This window comes from Dasypus novemcinctus, chromosome 19 (genome assembly GCF_030445035.2).
Source record: "Dasypus novemcinctus isolate mDasNov1 chromosome 19, mDasNov1.1.hap2, whole genome shotgun sequence".
NCBI lineage: Eukaryota > Metazoa > Chordata > Mammalia > Cingulata > Dasypodidae > Dasypus > Dasypus novemcinctus.
In genome coordinates, this window is record NC_080691.1 from 47,282,340 (window position 1) to 47,298,623 (window position 16,284).

At 42.6% G+C, this 16,284-nt stretch overlaps 1 long non-coding RNA gene across 1 annotated transcript in view; it reads right to left on the bottom strand.

Moving 5' to 3' along the window:
• Positions 1 to 15,584, bottom strand: part of LOC131274613 (uncharacterized) — a 164,706-nt gene extending 149,122 nt beyond the window's left edge. Inside the window, exon 1 of the long non-coding RNA XR_009181897.1 lies at positions 15,403 to 15,584. This is a non-coding gene — a long non-coding RNA (uncharacterized lncRNA). The remainder of the gene's footprint in view (positions 1 to 15,402) is intronic.
• Positions 15,585 to 16,284: the final 700 nt, after the last annotated feature.

A 16,284-nucleotide genomic window follows, 5' to 3' on the forward strand; every position in this document is an offset into this window, starting at 1 on the left:
ACACCCAGGAATGTGGCTCCAATGCTCTGCACTACAGACCTGCAGTCAGCGCTCAGTCATGGGAACAATAGAAACCATGCAGGGAAGTGGATGTGGCTCAAGAGATTCAGCTCCTGCCTAGGACATGGGAGGTCCATGGTTGGGTTCCCAGTGCCTCCTAAAGAAGACAGCAAACTGGCATGATGGGCAGGTATGGCAAGCTGACACAACAAGACACACAAGAGGGAAACACATAACCAGAGGCACAACAAAGCAGGGAGAAGAGGTTCCTTGTGCCCCCTTAAGAAGATAGCAAGTTGACACAGTGAGCAGCCATGGCAAGATGGCACAAAAAGACGAAGCGACAAGAGACACAAGAGGAAAAACAAGAGAGAAACTACAAAGGCAGGAAACAAAGGTGCCTTAAGTGATTAGGCACCTCCCTCCCACATCAGAGGTCCCAGAAGCAGTTCCCAGTGCCTCCTAAAGAAACAGAAGCAGACAGACACAGCAAGTATTACCAATGAGGGGGCGGGAGAAATAAAGAAATGAAAACAAATCTTTAAAAAAACAACCAAAAGGAAAATAAAAAACAACCTAAACACCAAAAAACAAAACCATACAAGGGAGTTCCATCATCTGTGCAAATGTCTAAAATTACCTGAGTCTACAGGGAAACCAAACCGTCCATCTTTATAAGGTGGCCTCCATGATCACAGGGCTTAAAAGTTAGTTGTGCAGATAACCTCAGACTCTGCCATAGTTCCTGATGTCCAAAACTAAAAGAAAGCTCACATGACTCGAGGTTAGATCAAAATCTTGAGAGTTCTGAAGCATCACACAGAATGACCCATCAATCCTCATGTGGATGTCACAGCCAGGAGCTCTTCCAAAGCACACAGGCATTGGGAAGAAAAGTTAATGCACTGGATTATAACATTAAGATGGATCCTCTAGTGTTCAAATCCTATGAGTCACACAGTAGGTTCTCTGGCAAATAAGAACTTAGATTCCATTCAGTTCTTAATCTGGTGTCCAAAAGTTTTGTTGATATGCAACTGGAGAACAATGTTAGAGGGAGTCAGCACTGACTCTGTGTGTCCCTCCATGACAACTATCCACTGTTAAGGGCCAAAGATGCAGAGCCAGTAAATCAATCAATAAACACACATGGTGGAGAAAAGGAAGACTGGATGGAAAAATACACTATTATTAAGTGATCATTTTTAAATGGTAACATAGCAATATTTTCATATCTATAATTTTTTACCACAAAGATGAGTGAATAAATGTGATAGAATGGACTGCCTAGGATTGAAATTACTGCACCAAAAAAAGTAGCTCCTAATCAAGTAGAAATTCCTATAGTATATATAGTAAAAATGTACTGTCAGTTTATACGGATCCATGGAGGCTGAATTCACTGGAGATGTCAAAAAGATACTGATGAGCACTTCCAGCAAAACGGCAGACTAGAAAGATAGGGGACTCTCTCCTCTTCCAGAAAAGTAGATGGACGAGACACTGAAATGGACTGGAAAAAGATCTTCTAGGGTTTAGGACAGCAGGTGAAGGATGGACACTACCCAGAACAGAGAGGGACAAAGCAGGGGAACTAAGATAGCAAAACTGTGACTTGAAAGTGGCAGCTATTGCTGCTTGCACCTTCTCCCACACTAAAGGCACTTTAGAATACTCAGACATCTGAGCCAACTATAGACAAAGGGGTCTCCAAGGATCCACCGCCCCTGGAAAGGGGAGGAGGAGGGACACAGCCTAAGGTTGACAGCTTCTGACCCACAAATCTGATCTGCTGTGTCCCTACGAGCCTTTTTTCAAGACTGGGTGGGACAGTGCTGTTGTTAACCTTGGAACACTAAACAAGACAGGAGAAACGTGACACTCTCAATCTCCCTCTCTTATACGGAGATTGATTGTTCAGGACACACCTCAACAGGAAACAGGAGAGAGAGGGACACACCCTAAGGCTGACACAGCTTTTGACCCAAAAATTTGGTGTGCTGTGTCCCATGAGCCCTACTGGGCCAGGTCAGGCCGTGCCATAGTTTGCCTTGGGAGCCTGCAAGGGACTAAACAGATCTAACAATCTCCTCTCAATCTCCTTCTCTACTAACTAGCAATGATTGTTGAGGACAGAGAGGGGAGTGGAATCATTTCCTATCCAGGAAAAGGGAGGGGGCTGCCAGAGAAGGCTGAAGAACTGTTTTTGAGAAAGTTAAAATTACAATGCCCTTAATATCCAGGCACAAACCTCTATCATATTGATCGAGTCTTGGTTACAGCAAAAACACTCCAACCAGGCATTGAACTGGAAGGGCTCCCAAAGAGTGCCATCTGCTAGCAGATCTAGGTAATACACCTGAGAAAATTAAAAAGGAGTAAGTTAGAGAGGGTTTTGCTGCCCTTTACACCTTACCTCCCAAGGCTGTAGGAAGCAGGTCAGCACCCTATTAGTGGTTGTAGCAGACTGATATTACTGATGAATTTTAAAAAGAAATATTGGATTATGTTTGTAAACTGGTCTTCAACTCTGGGCATATTAGATTATATTGGATTCAGAGCTTTACATAATTAAATAACAATCAAGGCTTTGATTGGGCCATGTCAGTAAGATGTTGCAGACATTGCATCCCTGCCCCCTTGGTGGGTGGGGACTCACAGAGAAAACAACAGGGCAGAAGAGAAGGCTGGCTGGAGTTTTCCAGCCGGAACCCAGGAAGTGAACACACAGGAGACCACCACCAGAGGAAGAGAGACAGCTCCTTAGACACAGCACACGCCCCAAGGAGAGAACAGAGCCATTTGCCTGATAGCCTACAGCTGACATTTTAGAGAGAGGCAAAGCCTAGAGAGCCTCAGAGTCTACAGCTGAGCTTGTGGAGAAAACAGAAGAGGTGATCCTGGAGAGACATGAACCCTGGGAAGAGAGGAACCCAGGAAGCCTGAACCATACCAGGCGTTGGCAGTCATCTTGCTCCAACACTTGGCAAAAGACTTTGGTAAGGGAAGTAACTTGTATTTATGGCCTGGTAACTAAGCTTCTACCCCCCAAATAAATACTCTTTATGAAGGGCAACAGATTTCTGGTACTTTACACCACTTTGACTGACTAATACTCTATGTCCAGACCCCAGTTTTGAACAACTAACAGGGACAACCTCATGATCTAGTCTGAATCCAGAATCAAAGAGCATCAGTAACACATAGCCTCCAGCCACTAAATCCCAACAAAAGAGAAAGAAATTGAGCATCTGAGTAAACTGCATCCTAATGAGATGTCAAGACATCAGCAAAAATTTACGAATCACACTAAGAAAATGAAAGACATGGCTCAGGGAAAGGAATATATCAAAGCCCTGAAAGAGGTGCAGGATTTGAGACAACTAATTAACAAGATGCATGCAAATTTCTGAAATCAAATTAATGAGATGAAAGACAATATGGCTAAAGAAATGAACGAGATCAAGAAGATCCTGAGCAAGCACAAAGAAGATTATGAAATCTGGAAAACTAACGGAGTTAAAGGGAATGAAAGACACAATAAGGGAGATCAAAAACACATTAAAGGCTAACAACAGCAAACTTGAAATGATAAAAGAATAAGTGATACCAAAGACAGAACAGCTTAAATTGAAGAGAGGAAAATAGAGAAAAGAATGGGGAAAAAAAATGAGCAGGGGCTCAGGGAGATGAATGACAACAGAAAAAGCAACAACATACATGTCATAGGAGTTCTAAAAGGAGAACAGAAGGGAATAGGGGAAAAAACAGTATTTGAGGGAATAATAGCTGAAAATTTCCCAACTCTCATGAGAGAAATGAATGTAATATCCAAGAAGCCCACTGTACCCCAATCAGGATAAATCCGAATAGACCTATTCCAAGACACATACTACTCAGAATGTCAAATGTCAGAGATAAAGAGAAAATTCTGAGCAGTAAGGGAGAAGGCAACCATCACTTACACAGGACACCCAGTAAGACTTGTACAGATTTCTCATCAGAAACCATGGAAGCCAGAAGACAGTGGTATGATACAATTAGGAGACTGAAAGAGAAAAACTGCCAGCCAAGAATTCTGCATCCACCAAAACTGTCCTTCAAATATGAAGGTGGGTATAAAATATTCACAAGCAAACAGAAACTAAGACAGTGCACTATAGAGAATCTGACTTGAAGGATACATTAAAGAAAGCCTTAGAACCTGAAAGAAAAAGACAAGAGAGAGGCTTGGAGGACAGTATAGAAGAAAGAATAGCAGAAAGGAAAACCAAGAGTAAAAAGACAGACCAAAATTTGATATGACATAGGATAACTAAAGAAGAAAATGGTGGAAATAAATAATGCATTGACAGTAAGATCATTGAATTTGAGTGGATGAAACTCACCAAGATATAGGCTGGGGATCTCACGTAGTGATAAGGCCAAATGTGTGGTAGGTGCTTAACTTCAGCTCCCTGACCATGATGGCCAAAGCAGAACCGTGCTCTGATCACACCACAAGATCCTGGACTCTGTCCAGATTGACAGTAAGCCATGTGAGCAGGAAACAGAAGGACAAAGAAAGAAAGAGAAGGATTGTGAGTTTACAAAACAATCATGCATAATGTGCAGAACTCCTGTACCTCACTTCTCCGCCAACACCTTACATTGTTGTGGAACATTTGTTACAGACTATGAAAGGACATGATCAAACTCTTACCACTAACTGAGGTCGAACTAAAGAAGCTTTTGCCAGCCTTCCAAGCCAGGAGTGTCTTCCTCAAGGACCTCCAAACAGTTCTCTGAAATGTATACATCAAGAAAGAGCAGCGGGAAGCAGACTTGGCCAAATGGATAGGGCGTCCGTTGACCACATGGGAGGTCTGCGGTTCAAACCCCGGGCCTCCTTGACCCTTTTGGAGCTGGTCCATGTGCAGTACTGATGTGCACAAGGTCCATGTGCAGTACCCTGTGCCACGCAGGGGTATCCCCCGCGAAGGGGAGCCCAACGCGCAAGGAGTGCGCCCCGTAAGGAGAGCTGCCAAACACGAATGGAAATGCAGCCTGGCCAAGAATGGCGCCGCACACACGGAGAACTGACACAACAAGACGACAACAAAAAGAAACACAGATTCCTGGTGCCGCTGATAAGGGTAGAAGCGGTCACAGAAGAACACACAGTGAATGGACACAGAGAGCAGACAACTGGGAGAAGAGGGAAGGGGAGAGAAATAAATTTTTTAAAAAAAGACAGCATCCTCATTGATTGTACACTTTGGATGGATTGTATGGCATGTGAATATATCTCAATAAAACTGCTTTTTAGGGGAGATGTGGCTCAGGCAACTGGGCGCCCACCTCCCATATAGGTTTTGGGTTCCCAGTGCCTCCCAAGGAAGGCGAGCAGCCGCCACAACAAGCACCCTCTGCAACAAGCAGACACTGCAACCAGCAAGATGCTGCAACTAGCAGATGCCACAACTAGCAGGTGCTGCAACCAACAGCTGCTGCTGACTCTGCAACCAGCAGACACCACAACTACCAGACACCACAACCAGCAGACAGTGGAAGTGACTCAAGCGGTTGGGCACTTGCCTCCCACACGGGAGGTCCCCAATTCGGTTCCCACTGTCTCCTAAAGAAGACAAGCTGACAATGAGCAGATAGATAAGGGAATAAAAATATGTATTTTTTTAAAATTGCTTTTTAAAAAGAAGATAAATCTGACAACGAAAGCTCTTTAATGGGACCATTCAAAGTAAGCCAGTGAGGAAGAGACAAATTCTATCACAAAGAGTTTATTAAAGTCTGGGCTATATAAAATAAACAGACAATTACAAAACGTAGTTACCCTTATTTCTGTTAAAGTCCAAGCACTGCTGGGATTTAAGGTGGGAAATGTCCAAGTCAATTAGTATCTGTGGCTCTAGAGAATTACATGCCAATTGCTCCCCAAGTTCTTGGGACAACCAAAAATTTCCCTACATATTTCCAAATATCCTTAAGGGGGCCATTCAATACTGGTTAATGTCACTGATCTAAACCCAAAATGCACATTCAAAATATATATGATGAATTCCTTTAAAGCTTTAGGTTTTAGAATTCAGCTCAACACAAATGTGGAGTTGCTGATCTCTGTTTTGCTTCTTTTTATACAGAGAGATACAGATGAACACAAAGATTTATTATATAAAACACAACAGAAAAGAATAAAAGTTTTTGGATTAGATTTTAAGGTACCAGTGAATAACTCATCACAAGTGTAACCATGTCTCTTCTGCTCAGATCAAAGCAGTTACTAAAATATGCTTGTGATGATTATATGTTGTGCTAAATAGTTGCTATGCAACATTTTGAAAGATATTGGATAAAGCTATAAAAATTGTTATTTACTGAGATGTAGTCTTTAAAATTAGGACCCCCCCTCCCCCCGCATCGAGGCATTTTATTTGCATGTATGTACTACATCTCTAGAAAAAGAATCCCAGATTTTCCCTCCTGGGGGTTTTTTGTCTTGCTCCCTCATGATCCATCCGTCAGCTGAGGTCCTCAGTACTATGAAACCAAACTGACAAGACAGGAGCCGATTATTCCTGCCATTTTTCTAGGTCTTTGAGTTGTCCATCAAGTCTGGAACTAATCACTCGAAACTTGTGTGATCTGCCTAAGAGGTTCACCACAATTTTCCCAACTCTGTGTGGTCATCAATGATTTTAAATACACCAGTGTCCCCAGGCTTCATTATAACAGTTAGAAACTGGATGAGGCTTTTGAGCATTGCCTGATATGAAGCTGGCGTTCACCTCTCTTCTTGGCATTGCTGATGCTCTTAAGAGGAACATTTGTGCACACCTTTACGGCAACAGGGAAAGATGAACGAGGGGGCTAAAATAAGGACTTTTCAGAGTTATTTATAGTTATAAGGATGGAAAGTTCATATACATATTGATATTTATACTTAGACATTTAAAAGCCTCAAGACAAGATGCTTATATAGATATTTCGATTAAACTGGAAATAAATTTCTCCGTTACTTAAAAAAAAAAAAGAAAGCAGCCTTCCCTCCCCATTTCCATGGGAATTTAACGTAGGGTGTCTGGCTCTAAATTTAACGTTGTGCCTGTCATAGATATGTGAGAAGTTTTATTATTCCTTCAAAGCACCAGGTAAATTTAAGAACAACTATGTGTGGCAAATAGTGCTGTCACATACTCTTGCTTGAGGAATAGTTTATCTTGAGAACTTGTATGTATTGGATTGTATTACCTTGGCTATATAAAAGGATGAGCTTTCCGTCTTCCTTTGCATTCTCTTTAATATACTCCCTGTGATAGATCACATTCTGGTTTAATACTTATTTTCAATAAAATTGTTTTTTAATTCTTAAAAACATATATATATATAAAGGCTGGGGGGAAGCCAAGATGTGGCAGAGTAAGGAGCTCCTGGAGTCAGCTCAGGATACAGGGCAATTGGTGGTCACCCAGAGCTACCTAAAGCACCTGTTTGGAGGACCCAGGAGACCAGAAGAGTATTCTGAAACATCCTTGAGGGTGTGGAAGGAGAACACTGCACACCTGCACAGAGGATTTCTGAGTAGAGGCCTCCATACTGTGGAAGTGGGTGCCTATATCACACAATCCACCTCAGAAGGTATTCCGTGGTTGGAGATGGAAGCTCCATCCTCAACAAACAGGGGAGGAAGACATGGTGTGGCAGTGACTTCGCTACTGATTAGTGGATTCGGTGGGCTGAAATAGAATCCTAGGAACAACTAAACTTTGAGCATGTCCAGATCAGATGGAAACTGGTGGTCACCATTTTGACTCCGCCCCGGGCAGGAGGGGAAGCAGGGCTGACTGAAAATCACGGCACTTGTAAGGACTGGATTCTTTCCACCCAGTCTGGATTGCAGGTGTAGCCTAAACCCCAGTCCCATCTCTGGCAGGGAGGAAGCTGGGGGACCTACACCACCTCTCTGGGAAGCTGCAAGCCACACTGTAGAGGCTGGAGCCCATCCTGCTCTAGGGGTGCAAGCTGCCTCAGGAGCTATTCTGTGGCAGGAGTTAGAAGCTCCATTTCCCATAAATGGTGGAGAAAGAGACACTGGGCCACTGACCTCAGCTACTGATTAGTGGACCTGGCTGGTTCAAGTATAATCCTAGAGACAGCTAGGATCTGAGCCCACCCCCACCCCAACTGGATAGGAGGGGTCTGGTGTCTCCATAGCCTCTCTGAACAATGGTGAGTACTTTAGCCAATAGGGACCAAACCGTTGGGTGCTGATGGACCCAACCCCATGCCTTAATAGGGTAAGAGGGGAATGGTGCTTCCTCAGCCTCTCCAGGTAACAGTGGGTACTTTCGGCCTACAGGTACTGAACTGTTGAGCACTGGTGGTTCCATTTCCACCCCCTAAAAGACAAAAACCACAGTAAACCCTCAGCCTCTCAGGGCAACTGCAGGCATATTTGCCCCACAGAGATTAGATTGTTGGGCACTCCAGAGGGCTCGTTCCCACGCCCAGCCAGGAGAGTGTCTGGTGCTACATCACTTTACCTGAGCAACTGTGGTCATTTTGGACCCACACAGCATAGACTGCCAACCACAACTAGAGCTCCATCCCTGCCAAAGGTAGGGGAGGAAGGTCTGTGAAGCTTCCTCAGTGTCTCCAGGTGACTTCAAAGTCTCACTGTGCCCAACTTGGAATTTTATACACGGCTGAAGCTGTCAGTACCCCTGACAGAGGAGAAAGGTGGAAGCAGCTTCATCGATTCCTGGAGCAACGTGGGCAGCTTCAGCCTCCATAACGTACAGCACCAACTATATCCTTGGCTTCTACTACACAACCAGCAAGGGAGAAAAGAGAAGAAATTCCTAAACTAAAGGGAGAAACTGCATTCAGAATAAATACATCTAGCAAGCCAAATGCATAAACGTCAATAAAAAATTACAATCCATACTAAGAAACAAGATAGGGCCCAGTTAAAGGAACAAGATAAGCCTGCAGATGACATAAAGGAGTTGAGATGACTATTCTTAGATGTTCAAACAAATCTCCTTAATAAATTCAATGAGACTAAAGAGATTAAGGATATTATGAAGACATTTGAGGAGCACAAAGAAAAATTAGAAAGCATACACAGGAAAATAGCAGGCCTATGGGAATGAAAGGTGCAATAAATGAAATTAAAAATACACTGGAGGCATATAACAGCAGATTTGAGGAAGCAGAAGAAAGGATAGGTGAGCTCCAAGACATGGCCTCTGAAAGCGAACATACAAAAGAAGAGATGAAGAAAAGAATGGAAAAAATTGAACAAGGTCTCAGGGAACTAAATGACAGCAAGAGACATGCAAACATATATGTAATGGGTGTCCCAGAAGGAGAAGAGAAGGGAAAAGGCACAGAAGGAATATGTGAAGAAAAAATGGTGGAAAATTTCCCAACCCTACAGAAGGACAGAGATATTCATGTGTGACGTAGTTATGAATTCCAAAAATAGATACGGGATTATGTTTCTAAACTGGTCTGAACCTGGGCATTATTATGTTAAGATTAGGGCTTTGATTGGGCCACATCAATTGGGCACTGAGTCCCCACCCATCAAGGGGATAAAAGTAATGGCAAAGGACAGAGTTGAGGGTTTCTGATGTTGGAGTTTGATGCTGAAGCCTTACTAGGCTGGAGCCAGGAGAAGAACACAGAGGAATAGAGACAGCTCCTTAGACACAGAAGAAACCCCAGAGAGAGAGACAGAGTCAATTGCCTGATAGTCTACAGCTGACCTTGTGGAGAGAGGCAAAGTCTACAGAGCGTCACAGTCTGTAGCTGAACTTCTGGAGAAAGCAGAGGACCTGAGTACAGAGAGAAGGAAGACCCTGGAAGGCAGGAACCCAGGAAGCCTGAACCCTCACAGACTTTTGGCAGCCATCTTGCTTCAACACATGAAGAGACTTTGGTGAGGGAAGTACCTTATGCTTTATGACCTGGTATCTGTACCCTCCTACCCCAAATAAATACCTTTTGTAAAAGCCAACCAGTTTCTGGTATTTTGCATCAGCATCCCTTTGGCTGACTAATACACTATCAAAGAAGCACAATCTACAACAATCCAAATAAATACAAACAGACCAACTCAGAGGCACATACCAATCACAATGTCAAATGCCGAAGACGGAGACTTCTGAGTAGCAAGAGAACAGCAATGCATAACATATAAGGTATAACCAATAAGAATAACTGCTGATTTCTCAACAGAAACCATGGAGGCAAGAAGGCAGTGGTATGATAAGATTTAAGATCCTGCAGGAGGAAAATCTACCAGTCACGAATTTTATGCCTAGCAAGATTATCTTTTAAAAATGAGGGTGAGATTACAATATTCACAGATAAACAGAAACTGAGAGAGTTTATAGCAAAAAGACTGGCTTTGCAGGATATACTAAAGGTAGTGTTAAATCCTGAACAGAAAAGACAGGAGAGAGAGGCCTGTAAGAGAGTCAAGAAATGACGACTCTATCAGTAACTAAAAGTGTCAAAAATAAAATGACAGATAAGAGAGTCAAGAAATGACAACTGTATCAGTAACTAAAAGTGTCAAAAATAAAATGACAGATAAAATGCAAAGATAAAAATGGATGAAATAAGAACTGCCTTTACAGTAATAACATTGAATGTTAATGGATTAAACTCACCAATTAAAAGACACAGACTGGCAGAATGGATAAGAAAATATAAGTCATCTATATGTTGTCAGCAAGAGACTCACCTTAGACCCAAGAATAGCAATACATTGAAAGTGAAAGGTTGGAAAAAGATATTCCATGCATGCAATCATCAAGGAAAAACTGGTGTAGCTATACTTATATCACATGATATAGACTTTAAAAGCAAAACTTATTAGAGACAAGGAAGGACATCACATATAAATAAAAGAAATGATTCCCCACAGAGAAATAACAATCATAATTATATATGTACCTAACCAGGATGTGCCATGATAATGAGGCAAACACTGGCAAAACTGAAGGAAGAAATAGACCCCTCTACAATAATGGTTGGAGACTTCAATACACCACTCAGCATTGGATAGAACATCTGGGCAGAAGATCAATAAAGAAACAGAGAGCTTGAAGAATATGATAAATGGACTAAACCTAATAGATTTATACAGAACACTGCACCCCAAAACAACAGGATATACATTCTTGTCAAGTGCTCATGGATCCTTCTTCAGGATAGATCATATGTTGGGTCACAAAGCAGATCTCAATAAATTCAATAAAACCGAATTACACAAAGCACTTTCTCTGATCATAATGCAATAAAGTTGGAAATCAACAAGCGGCAAAAAGAGAGAAAACTGACATATATGGAGATTAAAGAAAACACTCTTAAATAATCAGTAGGTCAAAGAAGAAATTTGAGGAGAAATCAATAAGTATCTCAAGATGAATGACAATGAGAACCTATGGGATGCCACAAAGGCAGTGTTGAGAGAAGATTTATAGCTCCCAATGCTTACATTAAAAAAGAAGATCTTTGTCCACAAGTCTCTCCTGTTACTTTTACCGGAACTGTGGTTGGTGCTGGGGTTTAATGTATGCCCGGGAGACCTGAATCTCTGGACTGACCATGTGATAGCCAGGCCCTGAGCCTCAACAGACTTGCAACTCCTACAGTCTGGTTTATTGGACTTACCCCACTCAGCTAACATGGAGGTGAAGAGAGTCAACCACCACACCAGAGAGCCAAGAGTGCCTACAACTGAAAGCAGGAGAACTGCATCCAGCATCCATGTGAAATCTATGCCCCCTCTTGATATAGATGTGGAGCGGACACGACCATTCCAGGGTCCACAGGGTGGAGGAATAGACTATGGATTAGAGTGGACGTACTGATATTCTATTCATGAACTACTGTGATTAGTAGTCGAAGAAAATGTGGCATTGGTGTGGAGAAAGTGGCCATGGTGGCTGCTGGGGGTAGGGAGTGGAAGGAAGAGATGAGATGTGGGGACGTTTTGGGGACTTGGAGTTGTCCTGGGTGGTGCTGCAGGGACAGTTACCAGACATTGTATGTCCTCCCATGGCCCACTGGGTGGACTGTGGTAGAGTGTGGGCTATGTTGTGGACCATTGACCATGAGGTGCAGCGGTGCTCAGAGATGTATTGACCAAATGCAATGAATGTCTCATGATGATGGAGGAGGTTGTCGTTATGGGGGGAGGAGTGGAGTGAGGGGGGTGGGGAGTATATGGGGACCTCAGAATTTTTTAATGTAACATTGAAAAAATAAAGACCAAAAAAAAGGCCAAAAGGGAAAGGAAAAAATAAAAAAGAGCTAAAATCAATCACCTAACTATGCAGCTGGAGGAACTAGAAAAAGAACAGCAAACTAATCCCAAAGCAAGTAGAAGGAATGAAATAACAGAGATCAGAGCAGAAATAAATGAAATTGAGGACAAAAAAAAAAAAACAGAATTAACAAAACCAAAGGTTGGTTCTTTGAAAAGATCAACAAAATCAACAAACCCTTAGACAGACTAAGGAAAAAAGAGAGAAGATGCAAATAAATGAAATAAAAAATGAAAAGGGGAACATTACTACTAAGCCCAGAAAAATAAGAGGGATCGTAAGAGAATACTATAAACAACTTTATGCTAAAAAACTAGAAAATGTAGATGAAATGGAAAAATTCCTAGGAATGTACAATCAACCTGCACTGATGCTAGAACAGAAGACCTCAACAAACTAATCACAAGAAAAGAGATTGAAACAGTCATCAAACAGCTCCCTAAAATGTAAAGCCCAGGACCGGATGGTTTCACAGGTGAGTTTTACCAAGCATTCAAAGATTTAATACCAATCTTACTCAACCTTTTCCAAAAAATTGAAGAAGGAATGCTACCAAACTCATTCTATGAATCCAATATCACAGTAATACCAAAGCCAGATAAAGGTATTACAAAAAAAGAAAGTTACAGATCCATTTCTCTGATGAATACAGATGTAAAAATCCTCAATAAAATACTTTTTTGAGATCGATGGGTCTTTGGAAAAAAATACAATTAAAAACAATGGCGGTGGGGGGTGGGGAGTGGGGTCCATGGGAACTTCGTACATTTTTTAATGTAACATTTTGTGTGATCTAACTTTAAAAAAAGATAATCAAAAAATAAAATAGAATAAAATAAAAAATACCAATGCTCTGCTGTGATGACAATGGAGGTGTACGGAAAAAGTATGCCAATTTTAGGCTATGGACTATGGTTGTTGGTAATAGTCTGATGATATTATCTCATAACCTGTAACAAATGTTCTACCATGGTGCGGTGTTGTATGGTAAATCCACACATCTGGATGATTGTTTTGCAAGTTCACAACATCTATAACAAAGATATATATATATATATATATATATATATATATATATATATATATATATATATATTTTTTTTTTAATAGTGTGGGTTGGAGAAAAAATATACCAATGAAGGATAAGGACTATAGTTGGTGGTAATATTTGGATGGTGCTCTTGTGAAGTTTGTAACAAATGTTTCACAACAATGCAAAGTGTTTGGTGGAGTGGTGATGTATGAGACTGCTGTGTGATGTTACGTATGTTTATTTGGTAAGTTCACAATCTTTACTATACACTTATTGTTTATGCATCTTCATTTCATGAATGAATGATATTCTTCAATAAAAAATATATGCTTAAAAAAATGATAGCAAGAGGATGTAGGTCAGTGGTTTAGTGCCTGCCTCCCACACAGAAGGTTCCAGGTTCAATCCCTGGTACCGTTTTAAAAAAAAGAAGAAAAAAAAAGATAGGTGTACAAATTTAGTATTGGATGGCATGGCTTTATAACAATATATATATTTTAATAATGAACTCTTTAATAGGCACCTTGAAACTTTATTGAAAAAAAAACTCCATTAAATGCTTTAACGATATCCATTATTTTTACAAAATTGTATAATTAACTCAAAATCTCTTATGTCATTGCATTAAAAGATTTGTAAACATCAAAAAGTATGTTATGAAATGACCTTTCCACTAAAGTGTCCGAATGACTCAAATTTCCTTTCTTTGCTATGAAAACCTCCTGCTGGGTGTATCTTAGTGGCCTACATTCACGTATAGGCAAGATTATACTTGTGGGCAACAGTGTTATTAACTTTCCTAAAGTCCATTTGTTTTTTTTAAATTCTGAATATTTTTTCTGTTTACAACAAAATAAGTTGTTGTAGTAATGAAAACTTTAGACAAACGGGATAGAGAATGAAGGTCATCAGTTATCTCATCCCAGAGGTAACATAACTGGTGTTTTGATGTATTTGCATATATACTTACTGTTGTTAATGTTTGTTGTTGTCATTACCATCACCATCTTTTATCACCATCATTGAGCAAGGAGAGATTTGGGTCCATTATTGAGCACAATTCTTAGCCAAATGCTTTACTGCCATTTTTTCTTTTTTAATAGTATTTGTCTTGTCTGCATTCCTGATACATTTCTGGGGTCAACAAGTTTCTGATTAACTTTCAGCTGTAACAAAGATGTGCTATTTATTTTGCAAGAGCAAGCCAAGTCTCTTCTGCACAACAGACAGGCTAAGAAGTGAAAGGAAACTAAGGAACAATAGTTAGAAATGAAGGTTTGCTACCCATTCCTGTTTACAAAGCCAGACACCTAGGGGAGCAGCACAGGTGAAAAATTACGGCCCTCTAAAGCTCACATTAGCATGTTCACAAGAAGACTAGACAAAGCAAGAGAGAGTACAAAGGGACAACAAATCCACAGAACAGAACCATCACTTGACCAGTTCAAAGCCAGGGCTGGAAAGAGCCAGTCAAGTTCAAAAAGGAACAACTGATCCTGTGTTTCACTGATATTCACAGATAGTGCGTGTTTCACTACCAACTCAAAAAACTGTGCTATTGTAAAAAGAGCCTAGATATAAAGGTATAAAGATCTAGACTTTATACCTTCAATTACACAAATTTGGGTCATTTCAATAAACTGCCTCTACCTTCTGACCCGGAGCCCCGCGCCGCAGGCCAGCAGGGCTGGGCGAGGACTCCCGACAGGACTCCGCCTACCCCGCCCGCCCCCTTGCCGCCCCTCCACCCCGCGGACACAGCGACCCCCAGCCAGGCGCGGCCCTGCCCCGCCCCTACCCGGGCCAGACGCACAACTTGCCGGGACCCCCGCGCCCCCCACCACCCTCCCCCCGCAGGCTAGAGCGCTGCAACTTTCAGCAGCCGGACGGGCGCCCCCTCAACGCAGCACGGCGAGGGCTCGCTCACCCACTTCTCCGCGCCTGGGGGAGGGGGGGCGGGTCTCCCCGCCAGGCCCGCGCCGCGCCCCGACGCCTAGTCTGCTCCCAACTCACCGCTTCACAACTCACCGCTTCGGCGGGGCGGGGGACACGAGCGGGAGGTCCCGAGGCGCGGGCCCAGCGCTCTCCGCAGCCCGCCCACACCGCGAGCCACCCCGCGTCCCTCCTGACCTCCTGGCTTCAGGGGGCTCAGCTCCAGGAGGCGCAGCAGGTCCTCCGGGCGCTTCCCACACGCCGCCGGCTCTTCAGGCGCCGCCTCCGCCGCCCCTGCCCTCAGGGCCAATGAGGCCCCGCCCCGCTCCGCTCAGGGACTCCACCCTCAAGGGCGCCGGGCAGCCAATCAACGTGCTGCCCGCCTGGCGCCTGCCTTCAGGCGGGTGCACACATCAGGCAACATTTCTGCCCACCAATGATGAGCAACCTGAGGAGGAAATCGAGAGAAAAATACCACTTACCATCTGAACTAGAAAGATCAAATACCTCGCAAGAAATTCGACTCAGCTTGTCAATGACATACCCAGAAAACCACACAACACTGTGGAAGGAAATCAAAGACCACATCAGGAAATGGAAGGCTATTCCATGTTCACTTACTGGAAGACGTTTGATTTGGTGAGAAAGCAACCTTGAGATGGACACTTTGTGGCCTTGTAACTGTGAGCATTTACCCCAAATAAATACCCTTTATAAAGCCAAGAGCTAAGTCAGCTTAAAGGGTGCTGATGCAAAGTTCCAGAAATCTGTTGGCTATTATAAAGGGTACTACTTTGGGGATAAAAAACCTACAGTTACAAGGCCGCAAAGAGTCCAAGTCAAGGTATCAAAGGAGTTAATTTCTCATCCAAGTCTGTTGCCGTGTGCTGAAGCAAGATGGTGGGCAATCTCTGCCTAGTCCCTCGGGCCTTCTTTTACTTAAGATTTTTTGAGCCCAGCTTCTTCTGATCACAGCTA